Source organism: Peromyscus californicus, unplaced genomic scaffold (assembly GCF_007827085.1).
Source record: "Peromyscus californicus insignis strain IS unplaced genomic scaffold, ASM782708v3 Scaffold_15__1_contigs__length_86483966, whole genome shotgun sequence".
NCBI lineage: Eukaryota > Metazoa > Chordata > Mammalia > Rodentia > Cricetidae > Peromyscus > Peromyscus californicus.
Genome location: NW_026294447.1, coordinates 7285742 through 7307925, shown reverse-complemented (window position 1 = coordinate 7307925; position 22184 = coordinate 7285742). Strand labels below are relative to the sequence as shown.

At 38.3% G+C, this 22184-nt stretch overlaps 1 protein-coding gene and 1 long non-coding RNA gene across 2 annotated transcripts in view; one reads left to right on the top strand and one right to left on the bottom strand.

Annotated features, from left to right (window-relative positions):
- The window catches only part of Agmo (alkylglycerol monooxygenase), a 304197-nt gene that overhangs the window by 103789 nt on the left and 178224 nt on the right, over positions 1-22184 (bottom strand). The window lies entirely within an intron of this gene.
- LOC128110685 (uncharacterized) lies at positions 6248-9203 on the top strand. The gene is made up of 3 exons (XR_008218279.1): positions 6248-6359; positions 7505-7568; positions 8495-9203. It is a non-coding gene; the product is annotated as an uncharacterized LOC128110685 (long non-coding RNA).

Here is a 22184-nt window from a genome sequence, read left to right as displayed (position 1 = left end):
TTACATTTTTAGAAAGGTCGACTTTTTTTATTTGGCTTCAGTGATTTTACGGTGCCTAGATTCCACCGGAAAATATTTAGTCACTCACTTACTTGGACAGAAATCCATCACCTGGAATAGAAATCATAATACATGTGCCAGCATCTGTATGCAGACAGCCCTGAAAATGTATACTAGGAAAAGTCTTTGCCAAGTGACTTGTGTCTGGCCAGCACTACCTTTGAAATATTCTCTGCATACCAGTTAATGTTAAGATTTATTATAGCATGTGGAAGTATACTTTTTGCTTGTGTATCTAGAATTTAAATAATAGAGTAGCAACACATACTAGATGCATTACCTGTCTTTATTTGGGGTTTTACTAGAGAGTCACAATATTATGATTTCTTACTTTTAAGATTTCTTTTTTTTAAGAAGATCACATTTAAAAATTATAAAATAATTCAAATTATTGTACAATCCTTTAGAGAAATTAGTGTGACATTTACATATGTACCCACATGAGAAAATGCATAACAATAAGTGAAATACATTGGAGACCAGGGACCTTTCAAAAATATACAATAATCTTAAAAGTTTTTGTCCACTTCAAGAAACTAAGCCAACTACTATTTTTTCTACTTATTTTAAATGTTCATTTAATTCATGTAGGAAGTAAACAATTAACAAACAAATTGGAAGAGCATTCACACTTCCAAGTCCATGGTACCAATTATGACAGCAAAAAGAATTTATCATACTTACACAGGGCAGGCAGGCTATGTTCTCACCCTAGATATATGTCCACCCAGTTCTTTCCTTTATTTAGAAATTCTCAGTGCCAACCGAATCAAGACAGCCATGCTATTTTAAGGTTTATTTGTTTTCTTTAAATTTGGCGGACACTGATCTTTCCTATAAAATTGGTTGACTCAATACGGAAAAAAACATACACCATTAACTTTCAGCATGCCCACGTGTTATTCCTTAACTTGGAATCCTCAGACCAGTCCTAATGATTCATGGAGAAAGATGGCTGGAACATAAAAATATTCATGAAATTGTATACCAAGCTAATTACTTGGAGAATAATTCAACGTTCATTTAAACATGTGTCACTGGTTGGATCAATGACATTCCTTGAAGAACAGGGTATGGGCTGTGACACTTATCAAATATTTGTATTTTTGTTTCTTTGTGTCCTCTGGCACACACATTAAGTCATTGAGTAAACTGTGTTACTTTCAATTTGTGCATCATTTTTAAGTATTAGACTGTAACATATGATTTAAAAAGAATTTATTAAATAACTGTTTACCTGATCCTATTCATATTTCAACAAACTAAGATGAGCTAGATTTTATTTACATCTTAGACTATAGAGTAATTTTTACAAACCATATAAACAAAACCATTTGACACCTGGCTCTTTAAAGTTCATGAACTTCCACATCTAAAAACATGTGTGGGTTTGTCAAACATTCCAGTGCCCTCCCTAGGGGCACCCAGACATATGTAGCTGTGTATATCATGGTGTCATATGCCAACAAGTTTCCTTAAAGAAAATTACTGTGTCCTTTTATTGGGGCAGCAAAATATCACATCTCTGAATCTGTGAGATGCAAAACTAGGGTTTCTCAAGGAAGAAGTTTAAACATAGACTTTCTGAAGTTTACGTGAAGCACGTCACTCTTCCCAAATCCTTCCCGTTCATAACAATATGGACCCAAATAATAATGCTAGAAGTAAGCAAGAGAGGAGACCTCAAGCCAAAAAGTATATTTCAGTAGGACAGATTTCATCTGTTATATAATTTAATCTCCATCAGGGAAGGCATGGAGCCAGAAGTCAGGGAGTGTCGCAGGCATTAAGAGGCGATTGCTCATAGAGCAGGCTGTGTCCGGTGGCTTAGAGCCGTTCACGGAGATCCTCAATGAAATCCGTGTTACTCGGCTGCTCTTCTCGGGCTCATACAGGATCGCTGCAGCTGAGCAAAGATTTTGGAAAAAGAGAGTAGTGGAAAGACTGATTAAAGCCCCTACTACCTGCAACACATGTGCGGAGTTTCCCCGGAGAAGAGCTTCTATATTGTTGCAAGGGGGGATGGGCGAGGCAATTACAACCTGCCTGCTCAGAAGCTTAATGCTCCATAGCCATAAGTTTGCACAAAGCCCCAGCTGTAGCAGCAGGAGCTGCAGCAGCAGCAGCAGCAGCCCTGAAGGGACACAATCTCTTTAACAGTCTGCCCCACCTGTCTGAGTGCCCCAAGTCAGAGGCAGCAGAGGCCGGCCAGCTGTTTCTCACATCTACCAGATCCTAACCCCTTTGACCAGGGACAGATAAATCAAGCCACCTGGACAACACCTTCCCAACTTTGAACTGCAAGAGGAAGCTTCTCTCCAGTGGCTTCTCAGTCCCAGCAATTAACTGGAGGAGGCAATTCAAGACTCTAAGGCAGACATTGGAGAGGATTTGGGCTTACAATTGAGCAGTGATTGGGTCTGTTGAAAGCACTATGTTGGGGGAAATGTCAACTGGAAAATACTGTTTTCTGAAGTGCCTTAGAAATACGTTCATGTATATAGAGAAAGGTTTATTTTATTTTTGTTACCATTTAGAGACAGTTCATGATGGCAAGTTCATAGTTATATAGTGATCTTTATTACTGAGGTTAAAATACATATGCAATAACATTAATCATTTTCAGCCTACAACTCTGTGACTTTTATACATGCACAATGTTTTGTGGGCACCTACTCTACCAACCTCTCAGGCATTTTCATCACTTTAAAATGAAAAGGTGACTTTCTACACATTCCTGTGATTGACAAGTTCTATGAGTTAATGTGAATGACAGATGAGCATCAACCTCTACAACTCTGTCTTTGGTAGAGCTTTAGCACAGAAATCAGGAGATTTTATCCTTACTAATCTTGAGAAGAGTGTAAAGTATATTAATAAAATACAGATAAAATTCTTAAAGAAGTGTCTGTGGGAGGAGGGGTGGGTGGGGTGAGAGGTAAGATGTGTCTGTGGGAGGTGGGTTGAAAGGTAGGGGAGGCATGGGAGGTAGGGGAGAGGTGGGAGGTTCTAAAAAATTACTTGTATTTGCTTCCAGAATTGGCATTCCAGTTCTCTGACTCTTCTGGACTCTTGCAACTTACAGCCTCCTTAGTTCTCTCTGGGAAAGGAAACTCTAATCCTGAGCATTTCTACTTCCCCTTTAATTTACATACCTCACTCATCCAAACAAAAACTGCATAGCACCCTCCTTACATTCTGCCACCACAAAGACACTTCTCTCAAAAACATGGAGAAGCAGAGGGCTGGTTGGTGTGTGAGCTGTCATTTCAGATCTGTAGAAAATTTCTCAATTGCCTAAAGCTTGCAGTCACTTGGAGAGATTGTGTCTGTAGGCTCAGAGTGTGGGGATGATCACATCATGATTGGTGTGTTAGTTTTGGATCTCTGTGACAAAATATGAGAATTCATCAACTTGGAGGAAGAAAGGATTGACTGATTTTAGCCTGTGTTTTTTAACATGTTCTGTCCATGGTTAATAGGTTCTGTTGCTTTTGAATGTATGGCAAAGTAGAATACCCAGTTGTTGGGGAGCTCATGGAGGATCGAAGATATTTACTATATGGAAGCCAGTAAGCAAAAGAGTAGAGGAGATCGGAGTCCCAATACCCCTTAAAGGGCATGCCTGCAACTTATGACTTTCTTCTATTGGACATCCATCCTAACCGTGATGCCATTGCCCAGTTATATCACTTCCATACTCTTTAAGAACAGACTTAAGCATCCAGACTATCTGTTTGAAAAGGCCTGGTGGATGTACTAATTAAGCTTGACTTTCTCCCTTTCCAAAGTCTTGTCTCTAGTTTTAAATCTACCTTTAACTATTAACTCAAAACTAAAGGGTTTCTACTTACAGGTCCATCAAGCTGACTCAGGCTGCCCAGCCACTGATTCACTCCCCTGCTCTGCCAGGAAACTGCAGAATGCAACATAGCTTGGACAGACAAAGGGCCAAAGGAAAATAAGGCAGTTTTATTTTCACTCATCACTGATAGACTCCTGACTCTTTAACTAACCACTTCTAAGAGTGTAGTTGAGCACATAAAATCCCCGTTTTCAGATAGTAACCGAATTTAGTTGATTCTCTTCCTCATTAGTCACTTCCCTTTTGGGTTGCAGATGAGGGCTGGCAATTACTGCTCTTTCGTGTGGATCGTCTTGTCTCTCCTTTTGACCTTGAGGGAATTCAAGCCTAGTGACCTTGCTTTAGCCAGAGCATTGCTATTGCATAGGTATGTAACTGTAAACCTTAGAGACTTGAGGAGAACATTACTGAGGAACTGGAAGAATGAGATGGAAGATGAGGAAGAGCCAGATGGAGAAGAACTAAGTGGGTAAGAACAAGATGAGAAAGACCAAGATGGGCAGAACTAAAATGAAGGAATCAAGATAGAACTTAGAGGGATCGGCAGAAAGATGCAGGGAGAACCAGGCAAGAAAGGAGCTAAATAAGAGAGCAGAATAGAAGCTGTGTAGAGAGAGAACGGACTCAGAAGAATAAAGTGAATGGATTAAAGAGTTTCATGTATGTAGATTCATTAGAGAATCCCTCAGATTAATCCACTACCAGTAGCGTCTCTTTTGGGACTCTAGAAGGCTATTGAGGGGCTGGACCCCAGTAGCTTTCGATAGCCTGCCAACCACATACACTTCTATATTACTCTTTATTTTTAAGGAAAGTTTCCTAGGCAAAAATTTCCTCAAAAGTTCTTTAATAACAATGTAGACTTTTTAAAAGCAACTTTCATAAACCATCACTAACAGAAATACCAAGCAATTGCTGCATACACAAATTACTCAGCTAATGGCAAATGTCTAAATATGTAGCCTTTAAGTTACAAGACACTGGAAAGAGATTGTATCTAACATGCACATGAATGGACACAAGTTTGATGAAAAAAAGCCCAATAGTTGTTAAGACTTTAGGTCTCTTCTTACATGTGTTCACGATTTTAGCTACTTCAACTCCGCGATTCCACAACTAGCAGATAATGAGGGCCACTAATAGATAAACTAATAAAACATTTACAATATATTTGTCAGTATTATTCATTGTGTATTATGTCACCAATGCATGCTAGCAATTATGTAATTAAGAACTTAAATCAATTTCCACTTATTTAATCATTAGTCATTTACTTATTCACTACTGTTTTCCTCTGGTTGTAACCTAGACTTCAGTACACACTCTTGATTCTCCTATGCTTTAAATAAAATTAGCCATGCTCATCTTCTCAATCTATCACCAAGGGCTATTTTTGAAGCAATTTGACTCTCTGGCTGATTAATCCTAACCATGGACTACCCTTCCTTCAGGTGTTAGTTCTAGGCAGAGATTTTTAAAATTGTAAAATCATTAGATGTTATAAATAGGCGAATAAATGAACTTAAAGATAATATGGGTTAGTGCTGAAATTATTTTATATTTACACACTTCTAGCTGGGGCATAAAAAGCATCCTGAAGTATCTCCTGTCTGTGCAGGGTTATCAATTTTCATGGATGTCTCACAAATGTACATCTCCACTTACATCCCTATCATTTCCAGACCTTTACGCCACATACAGAGAGAAACAATTGGCTGCACGTGCCTGGATTTCAGTGGAGATAACAGAACAAGGTTTAGAAAACTCGCTGTCAACAGCGTTTAGAAGGCATTTTAAGTCACGGGGCTGGGAAATGTGTTTCCAATGACTTAAGAGAGGATAACGAGATTAAAACAAAGCCATGAAGCACTGTGAGGGGCGGAGGTTAGAAAGCAAGGTGGCTGCAGTGGCTGAGCAGGAACAGTCAGAAGAACAGAACCTGCTGGAGCTCATTGCTTCGGAGAACAACCAAAGGATACAGGAGAGCAAGATGAACTGAACGCTCTTGCTCCCCGAGGCCGTCCAAGTGGATGGGATCCAGATCCTGAGCCTCTCCAGCTCCAGTGCGGATGGCTTCCCAGTAATGTTCCCTCTCACAACCCTCCCTCTTCCTGCTGTCAAGCACAAGTTGGGTTGCCAGACCAGGCGGCTTCATTGGACTATTTTTGTTTTCAAGGGTTCATTTATGTTCCTCAAGAAAATTTCTCAGAATTGTATTTGTTCTATGAAAAAGAGATTTAGTTTGCTGTCCTGACTACATTTTATCTTTAAGAAGTTTCTTTTTCTCATTATTTAGACATGAAATTGTCATTTGTTTTAATCTATTAATCAAGAGAGACATGACTTTTATTCTCTATCTAGGAATACGGCATACTTGTAAAATCATGGACTGAAAAGGGACCTGAAGTCTACCCTTATAACTGTTCGACCTTTGGTAAGATAATGGCCTCGCCAGGCCCCAGTTTCTTCATGTAAGAAGTGTGGTTGACAGCAAGCCCAAGCCTCTGCAAGTCTGTGAGACTAGAACAGAGTGAAAGCTGTGTCCTTTCCTTTGACGAGTGCTTTGATTTCTGTTTGTCATGTTCTGAATGTTACACTCTCAAAAATTTCCTACTATTTTATGTTTTCATATACCTACATTGGAAGCAGAATGTTACGATATCCAATTAGTCCCAGAAGGCACCACATGCAACTGTGTGCTAATGTGTATCTTGCAACTCATTATGGAAAATGATAAATTCTATTTTCTAATACCACACAGCAATGTAGGTTCCAGTTAGTTACTTTTCAAAAGATAAAAAAGTGGTTACTTTTATCTTTTCTGTGGTCATTGACAAAAACAAAATAAGGGAAGAAGAGTTTATTGAAGCTTCGATTTCGGAGGTCTCCACTCGTCAGTCAGGGAACAGGCAAGTTTAGAGCAGTTCCCATCAAGCCAGCCAAGAAGCATAGACGGGAAATCCAGTACCAGCTGACTTCTTCCTTTATTATGTTGGTCTCGGGACTATGAACAGTGCCAAGCACATTCAGAGAAGATCTCCTTCCTTATTACATTAACCCTAGAATCACCCTCACTGTCATACAAGACGCATGTGTTGATAGTTTTTACATACTTTTCTGTCCATGCACAAAGACAGTTAGAATGAGTCATTGCAACCTTAAATGACAAAAGTATTGAAGTCTTTTTCCTAAAAACTTTTGCAGACAATTGTCTTAGTGCTAGTAAGAGTTGACTTTTTAAACCACCTTTATTTTAATTGACTTTTCAATATCACATTCTAATAATCATGGTCTATGTCAAATATTTACTATTTTCTTATCCAAATACCCTGTACTTCTAAGTAATATAAAATAAAGTTAGACAAGTCCAAATATTGAGATTAAAATGAAAGGCTTTGGGTAGAGTTAAAAGAATTTGTGGTAGATGCAGGTTACTTTTTTGGCAGTTATGATATCTTAGTTATTCAGAACTTATTACCATCTAGTAAAGAAAAAGTATTCAAAAGCTCAAATTCCAAAAGAAATATTAGCTGGACAGCAACCACACCACCTTTGCAAAAGATGTGTTTTGCCTTACAGCCTTGGAAAGTGATTCTGAACCACGCAAAGGGAAAGAAGAGATACATTTGCTACTACTGAAATGGTGGGTAAAACCTGCCTTTGGGTAAGTCTTAAAGGAGCATTCCTTAAAAACTGAAACTTGCATTCACTCATGTACAAAGAGAAAAATGAGTTTTCAGTAAGTTTTTCTTTAACTGTGTATGCAACTCACTGAAGACACAGGTATTTTCTTTTTATGGACACGGGGACTTAAAAATAGAAATGCTGGGGACTCAGAATGTAGCTTAGTGATGGAGAACTTTTCCAAATAGCAACTGCAAGAATGTGTGTGGGACAGAAGGAAGAACAGAAAGAGGAACCAAGAAAGAAAGAAGGGAGGGAGGGAGGGACCGAGGGAGGGAGAAACAAACTTTCCAGTCACTAGAGTTGATACAAATTAAAAAGATAAAATTCCAAACTTGAGTGTAAATTAATTAAAAGTATTTTGGTTTTCCATTTAAAAATAATACATAATTTTGACAACTATGCTTGAAAGATATGTCAAAGTACATGACTTATAGTAGCCACTGTCATTTACTGAAAGAACAAATTACATAAACATGTGTTATAATTAAATAGTGCATTTCTTAAGTTTCAGTTGTTTTATACAATGCTGATACAGTGCTGATATTGCTGGTCTTAAAATTGGACAAATAGTTTCAGGTCTAGATTTTCTCATGGGAATAAAAATGGAACTTAAATTTATATATGAACATAGATTTTCTTGGCTATCGAAAGAAAACTTCTGGTTAATAAACATGGTAGGTCTACCTGGATATTTTGATGAGTCTGCATGTCTCTCTTAACTGAAAAAGGCACCACAATTTTATCTGAAATTTTAACTTCACTCTTCATTCTATAGGTTTTATGTTGATAGATAAACATAGTCTTAGGTTCATGAGATTGTGTTTTCTTGAGATGCAAAGAATGAAATGTGGAAACTGAGACAAATTCTCTAAACTTTCTCAGGTTCCTGGTCCCAACTTCCATCCTCCCAGAGTGACTACTCCGTCAAGCTGCTTCCGTATCTTGCTGGAGTCACTTGCTGGAGTCACTTGCTGGAATCTGATGTGTTGCCTTTCTCTGCTTATTTCTTCTTTATAAAGCTACTTTGATTACTGTATCAAAGAGCACATCCAATAAAATGTGCTTCAGTCTTAAAACTCACCAATGGCATCCTGCCTGTTCCTCATCCATACACAATTTTTCTGGAGTTTCTTTTGATTACTTTTTCTCTTTCCATCCTTTGCCTTTCTTTCATTCTCACCATTCTCAATTCCTCACTGTTAGTTACTTTATCCCTTCCAATCTTTAAATTAAGCTACTTGGTTTGGATACCTCTCTCAAGTCTCTAAGATGTGAAGAAATCATGGTGACCTCATGCTTACCACACACATCCACCTTGGAAATTTCATCATGCATCACAATGGGCTGTTTATGCTCCCTTTATATTTTCATTCATATGACGCTGTGCATCATTTTAACACAGCATTACAATGACTACCTGATACTTAGAGACTGGTGTGATGTCTAATCGTTTTTCCCTCCTTACTCTCTGTGTTGATTCCTGGTACCGATGTTATTGTTATCATCATGAACAGTAACAACCAGCAACTGTTTAAACTTCCACTATTTAATATTTACTATTTGACATTGCCATAAAAATGCAGAAATGTTAAATATTTACCAAGTAAGCTAAGCTATTTACTAAAAATATTCAATATACTACTTGCAACAATTCTATGGCGTCCCTGTTATTTTTCTCCAAAAGACTTAAAACTTAACAATATTCACACATATGGTAAATATCAAAATCTAAACCCAAATTAGGTTTGTATGAGTCCTGCCTTTCTGTTCATAGCCACTATGATAGTGATATCCTCTCAAAACTGATACTGAATAGGTATTCCTTGCGGCCATGAGTGATGCATGGATCTACATAATACAAGTAAATGATATGGATATCACCATGGGTGCTTCAATAATAGTAAGATAGCTCTTCCTAAATGTTCTAATATAATAACTGCTTTTACACAAAGAAATGATCATTTAAGCATTTAATGATCTTAAATGATCATTTTGTGGCTAACTGAAAGAAAAATGCTCTTTTATCATTGGTGTATATAAAAAGGTCTTACATTCAGGTACATTTTAGAATCCAGTGGGAGGATTCTTCACCATACAAAAGCTATTCTGGAAACAGACACCTCAGACTGGATATTCTGTATATTAGTTTTCAATCAGCAATGTAAACAATAGAACAGACGTGTTACATGGACTCTGCATTAAGATAAACCAAACTGCTCTTGGCAAGACAGATGTAGTCGCTCCAATTCCCACTGGGAAAGAGGGAGCCATACTACTTGGTCTAGCTCCCAAGTATTTTATTTTGTAAATAACTTGGTCTTTGTACACTCATTTTTTCCTAACACCTATTTCCAACATTTAAACATTACAATATTTCAAGCACGCTGAACTTAAGATTCAAATGTAAACAGGACATGTGCTAGTCTTCTGTCCTTAGGCTAGTTGGTAAAGCACATCACACACACACACACACACACACACACACTATAAATAAATAAAGTTACATTCAGAACAAACCAGCAACTTAATATGAGACAAGATAATAATGTAAAAATGTTATTCCAAGTTGAAATCTAAAAACCGAGTTGATTATATGCAAAATATGCTTTTGAGAATTTTACTTTAATGCTGAAAATGAAATAATTTTTAGTATGAACCCAGTTGTCTGATCTTTTAAAAATTAGATCCACTGGTTAGTATTGAATGCTTTGGTGATTATGTTTCATATTTAAATGCACATATTATAAGTAGTTATTTCTTGTGCCTCCATAGGAAAATTACTTGTAGATGTCGGCATTTGTGCAAAGTGAAGATGTCAGTGTTTAAACAGCTCAGCTGGTGAGAACTCTCAAGAGCAGGTGGTTCTTCCTGTATTTCCACCTCAGGTTCTAGTTAGCGTCTTTAAACTTCTCATTTGTTTCCACCACTTAAAACCACAGGGGTATATAATCTCCTTGTCCTCTGTTTGCCAGCTCACCTTAAAGTCATGCGGCCTAAAAGTATTCGAACCTTGCCTAGCATAGGATTTCTTCCCTTAGAGCTCCTCCTCATAACTCATTGCTGACCTGAGAAAGTATAGGCTCTCAGTGTGGCCAGACCTTTGATTTTCTCTAAAGCATTTAATATTCAATATCATCTTAATTTACCTAAATCTCTCTGACTTTGTTACATAGTTTTATAAATAGAAAATACTTTTGCAGTCTTACAATATTTATTATGTGACACAATAAATTTATAAATAATGTATATTCAAACAAACTATAAACAGACAATAATCAAAGAAACCTCATAAAACTATGAAATTTTCCAATAATTCTTGTGCTGAAAAGGTTCATCTCATTCTGGATTACGTGTACATATGAGTTTCTGTCCATTGTGTACATTTCTTCTGTACTACACAGCAAAATGATAGCTCACAAGATTTACCATTTGGGGAAAAACTAGCAAGAGTGTTGATTTTGAAGAAAAAAATCAAATACATTTATCTTTAAATTTTTCAAGAAAATAATATTCAGCCATGTTTTTAAAACCTTTTAATCTAACATTTTTAGTTCACTCAATACCATTTTAAATTTTAAAAAAGTAATTTTGTGCATATATCATGTACTTAAGGACTTGATTTAGCTTATGATTCCAGAGGTTTATTTCTGCCTTGGGTGAGAGAGCCATAAGTCGATCTATTATCATCATAGCTTTGACACAAGCAGACCAGCCTGTCTTTCCATCAGAAGAAGTTACCTCCTGCCCTTATGCTGGCACAGTGACAGTCACAGGTGGAAGGTGGAGAGGAAATGATGTAAACACAATATTCATGTACGAGATTCTGAAATAAAAATTTTAATTAAAAAGAGAAAGTAAAGTTCACTCATGGATTTTGAGCCCTAAAAACATTTTCTTAGAGTAAATTTTTGTGGTCTGTGTCTCTTCTGACTTTCAAATGTATCAGGATGTGTTGTAATAGTAAGAGGGTTTATCTGAAGGGAAGAGAATGTAGAAACCCTTGACTTCCAACTCAAATGGGGGCACTTTGTTTAGTTAGCAGTCTTTTCCTCTCAAGTGCATCCTAATGAGCTCACACAACCTTCAAAAACACCCGAGTTGTTCAGACCTGACTCCTCCCTGGAGAGTCTCCTATCCACATACACTGAGAGGGAACGAAGTCCTGAGACAGATGACTTAGACTGTTACTGAGGAGACCAAGCAAGTGAAGTTGCATTGAATACAGAAGGAAAGTCAAGGTTCACGGAGGGAAAAGGGAATAGCTCCACAACGAAATTATTGAGAATCAGGACTAAGAGACTAGCTCAGTGACAGACAGCATGCATGAATGAGGGCCTGAGTTTGAGCCCCAGAATCACCTTCACCCCATAAAAACATGGAACATCTTGTGAAGGAATGTTATTCAAAAAAAAAAGTTAATGTGAAATATTGGGTAAACGAATCATTGTGACTTGTACCCTAAGGCTGTGTATAGTCAAGTGCTTATTTTTTCAGGGCTACTTTTTACTGGGGTCGGGTTTAGAGATAAAGAAAGGTAAATATCACCCTTGAAGGTTCTCCTGGAAACAGAAGAAACCTGAGATGTAAGTGCCATTTTGGGTGGAAGAAAGAGGTTAAAAGCAAGTGGAAATAATATACAAAATTACCAAGCACATTCAAGAAATTAGCTAAATAATATTTGGTGAAATTTAAAAAAAAGACAGTTGCACTGTATTTCCCACACAGTATAACTAAAAATATGGAAAAGTAAACCTGCCTAATGTGTTCTGATTAAACACCTCCACATGTTTATTAGAAACCACTGATGTGGCTCAAATTGAGATCTTCTGGGAGTGACACTTCAGTAACTTACACACTACTTTATATAAAAAGAGAATAGCAGCCGGGCAGTGGTGGCGCACGCCTTTAATCCCAGCACTCGGGAGGCAGAGTCCAGGTGGATCTCTGTGAGTTCGAGGCCAGCCTGGGCTACCAAGTGAGTTCCAGGAAAGGCTCAAAGCTATACAGAGAAACTCAGTCTTGAAGAGAGAGAGAGAGAGAGAGAATAGCAAACGTATGCCTCTGGTAGCCATTCCTGAAGGCACATGGCCAGTAATTTAATCTTACTGGATGTTCTTTCTGCACACTTATCATCAGTTCTTGGCAATAAGATTCTATAAAAGCTTTATTACAGACTTTTTCTTATTTAATCAAAGAAAGTGGCCTCGATGTTCCAATATCTAATATTGTTCCAGGCTTCTTTCCTATAATCTCAATCCTTTCCTTTGACCTGAGACCCCCATGAGCTCTACCCTTGCCACTAAGGAAGTGACCCAAAAGATGAGTTTAAAGCAAGAAAACCGGTTTTCCTTCATCTGCTCTGATTCTTCAGTTATTTGGATTAACGTTCAATGTAGCAGAGGTAAACACACCAAAGCACAGCTACATTTTCACAAGACACCGGATCACAATCACCTCAGTTGTGCCTTCCATGTTCTCACATACCGTAAAGCAGAAAATGACATACCCAACTCCCACACCCACTGTTTTCTGAGTCTCTGGAATTATATTCTTCTCCATAATTATGTAAACATGAACCAAAACAATCTTCATCTTTTTTTAAAGCTTTGTTAATTTATTTTATTTTATTTTTGAGATTATGATGATATAGTAACATTTCTCCCTACCCTTTCCTCCCTTCAAACTGTCCCATATACCCTTCTCCAATCTCCTTCAGATTTTCATTAATTGTTATTGTAGGTATATATGTATATACATAGATATTTCTAACTATACCTTGTTAAGTCCATATAATGTTACTTTTATATATGTTTTCAGAACTCAGGGTTTGGCACTGGACAACCGATTTATCTACTTTCCCTGGGAAAGACCTCTCCCATTCCCAGCTTCACTCAGTTGCCTAAGGTTCTTTGTATAGGATTGAGGCCTCATGGACTTTTCTCCATCCAATTTGGCATGTCCACTCATATTGTCCTTTGTGCAGCTCAAACTGGGCAGTCATATTGGTGAGACTCTAGGGGTGTAATATTACTGATATTACTACGAGACACAATCTCACAGCAAACTTCCTGGTCCTTTAGCTCTATAAACTTTCTGGCCCCTACCCTGTTTTACAATGTTCCCTGAGCCTTGGGTGCAGAATAGTTTTGTAGATGTATCCATTGGGATCAGGATCCATAACTCTGCATTTTTATTGGTCATGGTTTTGGATAGTGGTCTCCATTTGTTGCAAAGATAAGACCTGCTTGACAAGTGGGAAACCACGCCTGGTACAGGAAACCTAGGTAACTGCTCAGCACTGGAGAAGTCACGGTTGGTGGAGAAGAATCTCCTGCCACTCATTTACTAAGCCAGCATGTTCTCTAACAAACTACAAGCAGTATTCTTTTGTTTTCATTTTTTGTTTTGTTTTGTTTTTCGAGACAGGGTTTCTCTTTGTAACAGCCATGGCTCTCCTGGAACTTACTTTGTACACAAGGCTGGCCTCAGAGTCACAGAAATCTGACTGCATCCTGAGTCCTGGGATTAAAGGCACGCGCCACCATGCCCTGCTAACATTGTTCGTATAACCACAAATAAGTGTAGTCTTCACCCCTCATCAAAGAAACTTCTCTTTGAAATAAGAGAACTTTTTTCTTTTTTAATCATGCATCTAGCATGGAATCTTAAACACAGAAATAGTATTAGAAAGTTCCTCATTTGCGGTTGATACATTGTGCACCACAATAAACTTATCTGGGGTCAGAGAACATAACAGCCACTAGATAGACATGGAAGCCAGGCAGTGGTGGCACACACCTTTAATCCCAGGATTTGAGATCTCGTGTCTTGCTTGGGAAAGACACACGCCTTTAATCCCAGGAAGTACTGGCAGGAAGCAGAAAGGTATATAAGGCATGAGGACCAGGAACGAGAAGCTTTAGGCTTTTTAAGCATTTAGGCTTTTAGCAGCAGTTCAGCTGAGATCCATTCGGGTGAGGACTCAAAGGCTTCCAGTTCGAGGAAACAGGATTGGCTAAGAATTTGTGAGGTGAGGTTAGCTGTGGCTTGTTCTGTTTCTCTGATCTTTCAGAATTTACTCCAATAGCTGACACTGAGTTTTGTTTTGTTTTGTTTTGTTTTATTAATAAGACTGTTTAAGATTCGTGTTACACTCATTCTCTTGATCTCATGGATGATGAAACTGTGAATTAAGGAGCTTTTCTCTTAGTATTAATTCCTAACGTTAGTGTATTTAGAATCTGAGTCCAGTTTTTCTACATCTCAAAGTAACTTAATATTGGATTAAGGCTAGGTCGAGACTATCAGAGATAAACACAGGAAGAGACATTAACTTCTTATGCTACATGTATATACCAGTCCCCAACAGAGATTCACCAGCATTGGATCTTAATAGGAAATTCAGCTTGCATAAGATACAGCCAGTATAAAAGTCTGTGAAAATTGTGCAGAACCATCTATATCGTCTATGTGAACAGCATACATCTGCCAATGCATTAGGATTGTGTAACGTGTATAAAGAAGGACATACTAAGTACAAAGCAAATTTACAAGTGGAATGGAGAGTTTCAATCAGCCATTCTGCGTCAGCAGCTACTTTTCTCTGAATTGCACACCCAAACGCTATTGGATACTGTTGCTGCCTCACCTGCTGGAAGCCCCCTCATAACTGAGAGTCAGAAAGAGCAGATCTCTGTTTTCTCCTGTCTTACACTTTATAGCTTCCCTTGCCATCCTCCCTCCGGCAGCTATTCCTAAGTGTTGGGGTTTCATACCAACCTCAATATCTTTAAGAAAGGTGATATAGGGAATGCTCCTCCAGGAGTGGACATATTGGTCAAGATTTCCTTGTTGTAACTGTTTGAACAAGTAAATCCTAGAATATCTTTGAAAGTTGAAAGGGGGATGGAAAAATGGCTCAGAGGTTAAGAGTTCTGGCTGCTTTTTCAGACGTCCTGGGTTCAATTCCCAGCACCCAAAAGGTGGCTCACAATGATCTATAATGAGATGTGGTCCCCTCTTCTGGGATGCAGGCATACATGCAGACAGAACATTAATACATACATAAATACATAAATCTATTTTAAAAATTTGAATGTGACTTTTTCTCTTAACTATAGAAAGCCTAGCTTATTGGTGACATGCTGAACATATCTGGATATCAAAAGTCATGAAGGAGGCATTATTTTTATAGAGTCAACTTTCTTCTTATTGTTATCAGTATGTGTCACTTTGCTCTGGAATTGGTTAGGCGCAATGTGCCCTTTAGCCAACTTTATGTCAGTGTGGCATACATCAGAAATTCATATAATTTCATTACCTACCAAACTTCTGTTTAGAAATAAAACTGATCGTGGGCAATTTCCTCACAAGAAATTCAATTTAAACTTATCCCTCTTGTTCTGAAATAGATAATACAAGAGGGCATAGTACTGCACACCTCAGTCACTGCGTGCACAGCAATCGCAATACTTTAGGGGTAACAGCAGATAAGGAATATTTTAATTTACAGAGCTGGCTAGACAGCTCAGGATTTAAGAGCACTTGCTGTTCTGGAAGAGCTTGGTAATGCAGTTCCCATCACCTAAATCAGATGGTTCACAGCCTCCTGAAACTCCAGTTCCAGAGAATTCAATGTTCTCTTGCAGCTTCTGCAGGTATGAAACATGCATACATATGTACATGGAGGCCCATACACACAAAATACAAATAAAAACATGTAATTTGCTTCCATTTTGACTGTAAGAGGTATATCTAGGGGCTAAAATCTTGCCTGGGTGGTGCGATTGGATGACAAAGGGGGTTGATAGCATTTCTTGATGGAATATACAATCGGTGTGGTGACACAATCTTCACTTGGTAGAACTGTTTTATTAGATAGTGTGAGAAATAAAATTAAACTTCCAGTAAATACGTCTGTTACATACCAGAGGAAAGGCAAGGCCATGATGATTACCAAAGTTTACATTAAAAGTTATTGCATATGTATATGTGTATGTATGTACGACTACAAAGTGTTAAAAGTAAAGGTGCACTGTGGATCGATAGCTTCTTGCTATTATATAGCAGCATATTAATTGAGTAATGATAAAGGCCCAAATCACATGTAAATTAACATCTACAAATAAATAAAATGTTCTGTTAATTCACATTATTTAAGAAAGTGGACTCTGATTTCCATTAATCTTGACTGTTTTCACTTGTCAAGCCATTACCATGACTGAAGAGATAAATGTGTCTCCCACTTTCCCTTCCGGCAAGAATATCCCTGTTCAGATGTCTAACCTTTGGATACAACCTCTCGAGGAAACGGCAGATCCAGTACAGATCTTCACTCTCCTCATTATGAATGAAATAAACATACAATTCTAATTTAACTTCACTTTCAAAGGCACACAAGATTGTCTCTCAACATGTCTTGCCTATTAAAAAAATTTTATGATGGTAAATAAACCCTGGAAAATTCCTCCTCAGATTTTACCACCCGAAAATGCAGCTGTTGGCCGCCACTACCACGGCCTCACAGCTCTAAACTCACGTGCAAACCTCATCAAGGGCAGACATTTCTAATTGATTCCAGAAGGATTTCTTTTGCTTAGATCAGGGGGCAGAGGACGAATAATGAGCAGCTTTTCAGAGGGAATTGGGGGTTAGATTGTTGAGCGGAGAGGGGTGGGGGCTTTTAAAATCTTGGGCTTGGCCCGAATTGCGTCGCAATTTTACGGTCCATTGGCCCGAGCATCTGGAATGAGGCATTTTGGCCTTGTGGTTAATGACGGTGCAACTGCTTTACAGACCATGGAGAGCCCAAACTAGACCTTGCCATGTCCTTGTAGAAACTATGGGATGCTCCGCTAAATATCCTACACCTTCTCCCTATGGAAGGATGCCATTCAGACCTCAGGTCTGGAACGTGAAATCCTGTCCATCATGGATCCTCACCTATTTTCACCGTTTCAAAAGTACACACAAGGAAGCAAACCACACGTTAGAACATGCATGCATTTAATTTCATGTGTGTTGACAAGGTTTTCTATCACAAGTTTACGTTTGCTTTCATTTAAGGCCTTCTTGAGAATGCATGGGGAGTGTTGGATGCTCAGGTCATAAATCACAGCACAGAGCCAGGCACACTCCGGAGAGGAGGCACAATGTGAGGCTCTTTGTTATTTCAAGTCAGGGACAGGTGATTATGTGGGAAAAGGTGTGTGGGAAGGCCTTCCTTTTCCAATGCCGAGAAGAAAACCAGGAGTGATATGGAAATAATTTCTGTGGAGCAAACGATGTTTACTTTAAGCTGTGGTTAGGAATTCACCTTGCTATCCTGACAGACTACACCCACCAGGATCCAGGAAAAATGCAGAGATGTTGAGTCCGAAGGCTGGAAAGCACAAAGCTAGACTTCAGGCATGCCCTCTATTTTTATCCAAACAATATAATTAATAGGGATTGTATCCATTTGAGAACTTACTCAAAATTCCAAGGTTTGTGATGTTAAACTAAATTCAACATGTTTGCCTTTGGCAAAGGATCATTTCCTGTTTTCATCCGAAAGTAAAACAGAATGAAAAAAAAGATAAAATGAAATGAAACAATCAAATACCAAACAAAAATAAAAATAAATACACTTAAACTGATTTTTAAAGCATAAAACATGATGTTCCTAGATGCAAAACTTTCCTTCTAACATCTGTAATTTGGTCATAACAGAATTTTTTTTTATCAGAAATAGTAGATCTGTGTTATTTAAAATATATACGACAATGTGGAAAAATTCTAGGTAGTAAAATATCTTTGAACATAAAGGGCAAAAGGAACTTCACTTGATAAATTCTTAGTGCTAAGCCTTTTCAAATAATGATGTTAGAAGAAGGGGCAGGGTAGGTGAAAATACACATTTTACCCCTTTGTTTTGTTTTTCTGAATTCAGTTCATTCTCCATCTGGAAGCCAAGATACTGGAGCTCACTATGCTGCAAAAGGAGCTTCAAGCTAGGTGTAGTCCTCCTGCCTCAGGTTTCTAAACACTAGGCTAACAGGCATCCAGCTGTGTCTTTTAATTTATAAGTGTCTTAATAAGATAATGCACAGAAAACTATCATGTACGGATATTTCTTTGGCTGTGATATCAATGTTGGGAAATACCACACAAAGTCCAGTGCATCATGGCGTCATTTATAATTTTATGTCAAAGCTAGTATATCCCTCCTTTTACAAGCAGAGAAATACAATACTTCAGTGCAATTTTATCTTATTTACCTGGTGATTCCTTAATGGAAAGAAGGAGTCATTACTAACACAAGAAATAGGTTAACATATTTAGCTCATACAAATCACCTCTGATGGATTATCTTCATCTATATCTTGACTTGCTGTGTGGACATGTGAATCTGTCAGAATGGTCAGAGGTGGACATCAAGGTCTTCCTCTATGGCTTTCTACTTTATTTTCTGAAACTGGGTCTCTTCATGGAACTGGGAGCTCACTGGTTTGGCTGGATTTGTTGACCAGTGAGCTTCAGGGATCCCCCTTTTTTTTGTTTCTCCACTAATGGGTTACTGGTGTGTGCTAGTTTGCCTAGCTTTTAATGTGTGTGATGGAACTGAACTCAGGTCCTCGTGTTCACACAGCCAGACTGTCAACCACTGAGACATCTTTCCTGCTCAAGGAAGATTCTGGTATGTACCCACCCATGTGACAAATAGATTTTTTTTTCATGCCCATACTTTCATGTGTGTTCTTTTACAATTAATTCCTTGGCCCTTCCAAAGAACACAAATCAAGGTTTCTGTCACCCATTGAATAATGTCTCTTTGGTGATTTCTTTGTAGACCAAATGTGCTAAAAGAGTGAATTTTGCAGCAGCCCAGCTTCATGGAGTGTTACAAATTCAGCACTCATGTGACCCGGCCTTGTAAACTGTACAGTGAGGAACCATGACCAGTTAATAGTGTCCGCCCAAGGCTCCTCCTGTGCCCCTTCAGCTCAGCTGACCCTCAGCTTTAATGCAGTGAGGGAGGAGCTCAGTGGAGGCATCAGAGCCACCTACACAAGACTGTCAGGAAAGGCAATCTTCATTTTTTAAGGCCATTAACTTGTGGGTCAGTTTGTCATATAGAAACTAGTAACAGCAAGAAATGTTCAATTTTATTATATTAAGAAATGTAGAGGTAATAAAAAAGTAAAGAAGAATCTATGAAAATATGGAACTGCTCACTGCTGAGTCTTGTGATAATGAATATTTTTCTCAAATACTTGGGTAACAAGCATATCTGAGGATGCATTCTTTCCAATGTGAAATCAATGCATATTTAATTCAGTCTTCTGTTTAGTTTAAAAGTCACATCAATATGCTCACCTCAATTTTGTTGAGTGGCATCTAATGGCAGGTGCTGTCACTACAAATTCAATATTTGTTGAATAAATGAATATTAAACAGTCCTTTTCTTGCTATTGTGAGTGTTGTCTTTAATTTCTGCAAATATCATAACTGAGGGGCAATGCACAGGTTTTGGTTTATATTTCATCAAAAGAACTGAACTGTTCAACCAAGACTGTAATGGGCAAAAAATAATCGATAAGTAAGTATGATGCTGAGATCTGAATAGGAAAACAAATAGCTTGTTTCCAAAAGGGTGAATGAAATGCACACTAATGGTGGTGTGCACAGGATTTCAGACAGACCAATTAATCAAGGGGCTGATTTTTTTCCCTAAGGATCATCTCTGTGAATACGGAAATGATTTGTCACACTTCACACCAAGCCCTTTCCCATGATCCTTAAGAACTCACATGCTGTTCTCTCTAGCTCATCAGGAACTTCCAAGGTCCCTAACAAAGATGCATCTCCTGTCCAACATGCTAGGTAACTCAACCCCATGTGTCACGTGACACTGGAACAAGAGGGCAGGATATGCCTGGGGGGGGGGGGGGATGACACTTGACACACAACATAAACACATCTCTGTGAATTTGGAAACTATTAACTCATCTTTATTTTGTTTGTTTCTTTAAATAAGATTTTAAGCTACAAAAGAGGAATTGGGATGGAAACGTGAAAACTTGAAGTGTTATTTTGTTGCTATGTCAAAATATCTGAGATGAACAACTTTAAAGCAGAAAGATGTTTTCAAGTTTTAATATCTTTTTACTTTATAAAGGTATAATAACTTAAATTTATGCTTTGGGCATTTCTATGCCTTAGTATTCTGTATCTACTACAGTAGTGAAAGCATCTTTTGTTTAAAATAAATATATTTATATTTTATTGAAAGTAGATTTATTTCATACAATATATTCTGATTATGGTTTTCCCTCAGCTCATCTCAGATCCTCCCCACTTTGCCACCCATTAAAATCCACACCCCTTCTTTCTCTCATTAAAAATGGCAACATGAGCCGGGCGGTGGTGGCGCACGCCTTTAATCCCAGCACTCGGGAGGCAGAGCCAGGCGGATCTCTGTGAGTTCGAGGCCAGCCTGGTCTACAGCGCGAGATCCAGGAAAGGCGCAAAGCTACACAGAGAAACCCTGTCTCGAAAAACCCAAAAAAAAAAAAAAAAAAAAAAAAAAAAAAATGGCAACATGAAATTTTGTGGAAAATGAATGGAACTGGAAAAAAAGTCTTCCTGAGTGAGGTAACCCCAGACCCAGAAACACAAATATGGTGAGTATTCACTTACACGTGGATATTATCTGTGATGTCAATGATAACAAAGCTGTAATACATAGAACCACAGAGAGTAGCTACAGATAATAGACTAGAGTGAACAGATAAATCTCATTAGGAAAAGGAAATAGAACAGACAGTTATGGAAGGATGGTGGGGACTGGAATGGGAGAATCCAGTGGGGAGGGGAGAAGAGAGGGGATTGTGGGAGAGAATACAGGGAGAAACAGCTACAATTAGAGCATTTGAGAGTAGTATGAAAACATGAAACAGTAGAACTTCCTAATCTATAGACATATATGAAGGTGATCTAAATGAAAATGCCAAATAATGGGAGAGACAGAGTCCCAACTGGCCATCCCTCGCCAAATGAAGTTTCCAATATTGCAGCTGGGTTACATCTAACTGAGTTGTTGGCCAAAGGGACCCCACAGGAATCCCCAAACTGTCCAGGCTATTGCCAAGACTATAAGTTGCTTTCCACAAACTGACATAAGGCCTCATTGCTGACCACCTACACAATATCTCATTGGACATGGGGATAATGGAGATATTGAGCTGGAGACTACATAGAACCATATATATATATGAGATATATATATATCATTAGCTGGTTCTTGCAATGATTTTCTTGTGCACTATGGCAGCTTTCCCAACTGATATAGAACTCTCAGCTCCTTCCTTCCCCAACACTATGCCTGCCTGCATCATGCTCTCCATCATGACAATGAAAGACTAAGACTCTAAAACTGTAAGCAAGACCCCGATTAAATGCTAATTTGATGAGATTGCCCTGTCATGGTGTCACCTCACAGCAACAGAAGCAAGGACAAAGGGCAGACAGAGTAAGCTCTCCAGACCACCCACTAGGTAAATATTCATATAGAGACACCGCTGGACGTTAA